This window comes from Sebastes umbrosus, chromosome 9 (assembly GCF_015220745.1).
Source record: "Sebastes umbrosus isolate fSebUmb1 chromosome 9, fSebUmb1.pri, whole genome shotgun sequence".
Taxonomy (NCBI): domain Eukaryota; kingdom Metazoa; phylum Chordata; class Actinopteri; order Perciformes; family Sebastidae; genus Sebastes; species Sebastes umbrosus.
In genome coordinates, this window is record NC_051277.1 from 27,835,053 (window position 1) to 27,841,052 (window position 6,000).

The window sequence follows — 6,000 nt, forward strand, 5'->3', positions numbered from 1 at the left end:
GATCCACGGAGGTCCCACCTCGCAACTGACAGGACTTAAAGGATCTGCTACTGACGGCTTGGTGCCAGATACCACAGTAGACCTTCAGAGGTCTAGTGGAGTCCATGCCTCGATGGGTCAGGGCTGTTTTGGCGGCAAAAGGGGGACCTACTCAATATTAGGCAGGTGGTCATAATGTTATGGCTGATCGGTGTATATATTGCAGCATGTTATCAGTATCAATCCAATAATATATTAGCATATATAATATCGTTCCAAGCCTGGCATACTTACGCTGAGTGTCATGCTGATTTGATATGTCGGTTATTCATGTGTTAATTACAATGAAGTGAGTGTGCATATTCATTTATTATTATTATTATTGACTTCCTGTTTGATTACAAGCTTCCGTTTGAACAGAGTTAATATCCACTATCTATACTTTTTTGTGCATTCCATATCAGTCACTAGTAACAGTCGCCATCAGCTGTCAAGGATCCACCTGCTGGAGAAAACAAGCAACAACAAAGACGTTGAAAACATTCCACCCAAATAAACGTTGCATTTTTTTTGCATCTGATTTACAGTAATTTGTGCACATCTCCTTCAGACACTTGGAGACAGTGTAGTGTTTAGTAATGAATTGGGGCATGTAGTAACAATGTGTTTATTAGATGTCCCTCATCGTCACCAAGCATCAGAGTAACAGTAAACTTAACTGTACGCACACACACACTAGTATTGCAATGAAATACACCATAAAATGACCATGAAAATGTTAATGTTAATACTGTGCACCACAAGCGACCCTCCCTCCCTCCCCAGACAAGGCACTGTGAGGTAATGAGAGCCGGTGTCCAGCTTTAAAAAACCTGAAATCACTTTACGGTCTTTGTGGGTCTTCAGGGCTAAAATGGTTAAACATAACACCTTATTCTCACACGGTAGCAATGATATCTCCGCTGCACAGTCCTTCAGTGTGTGTGTGTGTGTGTGTGTGTGTGTGTGTGTGTATGTGTGTGTGTGTGTGTGTGTGTTTGCGTGTGTGTGTGTGTGTGTGTCAGTGATTGGTTTCTGTTTTATGGACTGGCTAGCAGAGTGCTAGTAATCCGTAGAAATAAATCTGCTTTATTTGACCTTAGTGTTAACTCCAATAAAATACGCTTTACTGCTGGGAGGACACACACACACACACACACACACACACACACACACACACACACACACACACACGCCCACACACCGTGGCCAGCTATCAGGTCATAGCTGGCCACTTGACAGCATTTATAAGGACACAGAGAGGGAAACCTTCTCTCCACCAGAGTCCACTCACATTCCTTCAACTAATGAAACTGCGAGCTGTTGTCCTGTAGTCACACGCAGACAGAAACACTGGAGGAGTTAAGGGCACACTCTTAACGCACCATTTGACCACCTTTTCAGGGTGACATATCTCTGTATGTTTTCCATTTACTGTTGCAAATACTTTTGTGCATTCTGTGTTATTGTGTCACTTCATTGTTTCAATTACGGAGGCAGGACAGTGACAGTAAATGTTGGCATTGAAAACAAGGCAAAAGTGAGCATGGCTCACGATATACCCCGCTCACTGCTTGACCCCTACTAAAGTAGGGCCAAAGGGTTTGCCCTTTTGAAACTAATGGAATTAGTCTATTGAACACAATCTAGCTTGATATTAGCTCAACTTCCTCAGGATAAAGTCAGTAGAAGACAAGAGTTCGAGTTCTACTCTGGAAACGAAATAGAAGTGGAAAAAAATCACAGTTTTTGGCCAAAATTGCAAAACTTTTGGGCACCCTGGACTTCTAACCCCCAAAAGGCACAACTAGACCACACTATCAACCATCATACCAAATTCGAAGTTCACGGACGGAAGGACGGACACGCGGAACGCTATATACCCCCGACTATGTTGTCGCTGGGGTATAATTAAATGGGTCATTGAAAACAAAAGCTGAACCTAAAACAGAAACATTGTATTGAAACACTTGTATTGAAAAAGTTATAAGTTTCACTGAAAATAAAACAACACAGGAATAAAAAATATTCAGAATTTCCAAAATTAAAGTCATAAATATACGAAAAAAAACTCCAATCAGTATGTTGTTTTCTTCTGAATAGACCCAATTCACGGCACATTCAGGATGCTTATGATAATCTGGCTATTCTTGGCTAAAATGACGAGTATTTCCTTATTGATATATCCGATTGCAAAGTAGGCCTATAATTTGATTAGGTCAACCACCGCAGGCATAATACATGGAAAGCGGCGGCGTCTGTGGTGTAATGAGGTTGATCCAACGTGGCAAAGTGAAGTGATGTACTTCCTTGACAAAAAACAAAACGTTTCTGTTGTTTTTTCCTCGACTGCATAATCTCGGAGAATATTCAAGTTTTTTTCTTGTAAAGTTATGATTTTGTTTTTGTAAATTTACCACTTTAATCTCATAGAATATCTAGAATTTTTTCTCGTTAATCTTTAATCTTGAAAAGTAGTTTAATCAAGTTTTTTCTCAGAATATTACCCCCCTCCCCTGGCTACGTGAATTTTATTTTTTTTATAACCTATAATGGCCCCAATACGCTGTCATAGTTTTTCAATGTTTTACGCTGACAGTTTAGTTTTCAGTTTCAACTTTCTGTCTCTGTTTTGGTGTGGAGAGGAGGGCTTTGAGGGGAGGGGGCAAGGAGAGTGGCCACTCCAAAAAGACACACACAATGATTACAAAATAAATGGCTGTAAAACAATGACTACATTTTTCTGAGCATCAAAATCATTCCAAAATTAGTCTTTGTATTATCTCTCCTGGAAAAAAGGATGGATCACCAAATATGTAAAGTGAACTGCACAGAGGCCCAAGAACTCAAGAGACCCTTACTGTACAACTGCAGGCTCTTTGTGTGTGAACTGGTCTATTGACAATTCGTGAGTATGCACCACCAAAGCATAATATCATTTAGCATGATAAGGGTCTGGGTCCCCCAGGAAAGGCTGGAAATCGTTGCTGGGGAGAGGGACGTCTGGAATTCCCTGCTTAGCCTGCTGCCCCCACGACCTGGCCACGGATAAGCGGAAGAAAAATGGAGGGTCTTAAGGACGGTCCGAGATCTGAGGCCATGTATCATTCCAGCAGAGAAAGACTGTACACAATGCCCGGAGAGTGTCAGGAACAGGGGTTATTACAGGTTTGTTTCTGCCCTAGGGCCTCCTGCCAGGTTCATTTGGCCGTGTCTAGGGCTGATCCAGGTTCATGTTTGTTACCCCTTTGAGGGTCTTTGACAACGTCCACTTTGAAGGGTGTTGGTGCTGATTTACACAAAGTTGTTAATTTTTCTCTTTCAGACAAGTTGTGCTGGTCTATGAGCCCAGGTAGAGAACTCTAAACTTGTAAGGTACATGTATCATCAAATATATCATTCAATAAGTTTACTTGATCATCTGTTTTTAGCCATCTGGCCTATGAAAATGTTTTGTATCATAGTGGCAACCCCACAAATACTAGAAATCCCTACTTGACGGTTGCCTTGTCTGACTAAGGCATCATTCAGGAGAATGCAGCAGATTGGTTACATGTTCTTCGTAATATGGTAATTAGTACATTGAAATATATGACCATATGTAGTCTTCACAGAAAACATCACTAACTTCCATTTCTTGTCTTGCCCATTTCCTGTCCCTGTTGTCATTAGCTATCTTGTTCCTGTCACATCCAATCACAGTGGAAGGAAGACTTCCACTCCTCATAATTAGGACAAGATGTTCCAATCTGAAGAGCTCAAGCTTGGATAATTAAGTCAGATTCTCTGACAATTATAACACCAAGCGATGCCAGCTCCAGTTAGAAAAGTGCTGCCAGTGCCTCAACTTAACGACTTTATTATATGCTAAAGACTCATGGGATTGAAGAAGGAAATGAAAATTTGTAAGACGTTAGTAACAATGTAAGTAATCCTTCTACAGCTCTCAAAGGCTGATAAAGGGCGTATTCACACGTGCCTTGTTTAGTTTGGTTGAATCGAACCCTGGAGTGTTTAGCCTCATGGTGCAATTCGTTTGGGTGGGTGTGAACACAGCAATCGCACTCGGGTGCGCACCAAAACAAGCGAACCGAGACCTCCTTCAAGGGGATGGTCTCGGTTCGCTTCCAAACGAACTGCGGTACGGTTCCATACGCTTCGTTTGTTGTGAGAACATGATCCGACCTCGATCCGGCCCAACTGGAGAAGAGCATTGCGCCTTTTTGGATTAAACCAGCTCTGGTAGCAAGCTGTGCTGTGCATGTCAACACCAGACAATATTACTACAAAAGAGCCTACGCTTGCCCTCGCTATTCACATCAGTACTAAACAGGTGTAACGTCAGGCTGTGTTGAAGACCACGGGCATACATGGTGGATCTTCGGAAATATTTTCGTCCGATGTCACAGTTTAGGAGGGTTAATGCACGCCTCCTCCTGAACTGTCTTGATATGCGCCTTCAGTAACTCCAGTGCATCAGTTCATTGTTTTCCAGTCACAAGCCTCATTTTCAAACTGTATCGAAATGACTTGATTTCTTATAAATTCCTTTTGTATGAGTTGAGTGACTACAGAGTGATTACAGAGTTTGTAATACAGACGTTTTTTAATCACTAGTATCAAGGCTACCAAATTGTACTCCAGTATTACTGCCTTGGACTTGCAGGAGGACCTTATGAAGGCAGCAACAAATGTATCAGTACAGACTATCAGAAGGTCACAGAACAAGCAGGGACTTCATGGAAAAAGGGACTTCGGAAAAACCTCACCGCACACCATTCTTGACCAATGTCTGGTGTAAGAAGGGCAAAACCTACGACAAGAAGAACACCATGTCAACTGTTAACCATGGCAGTAGGTCTGTCCTGCTGTGTGTTTTTGTTTTTGCTGCTGCAGGAAGTGGTAAACTTCACTGTGTGACTGGCACCATGGACCTTTGAAACACCAGGCCATTTTGAAGAAGAATGTGATGCCTTCAGTGATTTAAATTGAAGTCTGGTAATCATTGGACTTTCCAGCAAGACAATAATCCCAAATCAACTAAAGCTTTGAATCCATCCTGTAATGTCCTTGAGTGGCTATCTCAGCCCCTGGATTCAAATCCCTTTGAAAATCTGTGGCAGGATTTAAAGAAAGCAGTGGCAGCACAGACACCAAATAATATCAGTGAGCTGGAAGCTTTTGCACATGAGGAATTTGTTAAAAGTCCAAAAGAGAGGTGTCAGAAGCTTGTGAGAAACTCCTGGAAAACTACATTGGAGGTGTGGTGGAGATACGTCATAAAGGGTAAAGGGTCGACAAAATATTGAGTTTGTTTGTTAATATTATGAAACTTTGTTTGACTGTTCAACAAGGCCTTAGTTCTCATTCAATTTTATTCAGTCATATTATATATTATTTATTTACCGTATATTATATAAATATATACCGATCAGCCATAACATTAGGATAGCATGGGCACCCTGACCGGTCTGCGGCTACGCAGCCCCATACACAACAAACTTGCGATGCACTTTGTGTTCTGACACCTTTCTATCGGAACCAGCATTACCTTTTTCAGCAATTTGAGCTCCAGTAGCTCTTCTATTGGATCGGACAACACAGGCCAGCCTTCACTCCCTACGTGCATCAATGAGCCTCGGGTCTGACCCTGTCGCCAGTTCAGCGGTTTTCCTTCCTTGGACCACTTTTGGTAGGTCCTGACCACTGCAGACCGGGAACATCTCACAAGAGCTGCAGTTTTGGAGATGCTCTGACCCAGTCATCTAGCCATCATAATTTGGCCCTTGCCAAACCCTTCCAACACAAAGTTCAAAGTTCAAAATGTTCACTTGCTGTCTAATATATCCCACCCACTGCCAGGTGCCATTGTAACGAGATAATCAATATTATTCACTTCACCTATCAGTGGTCATAATTTTATGGCTGATCACTGTATATATATATATATATATATATATAGTTGTTTAAAGGCTAACTCCG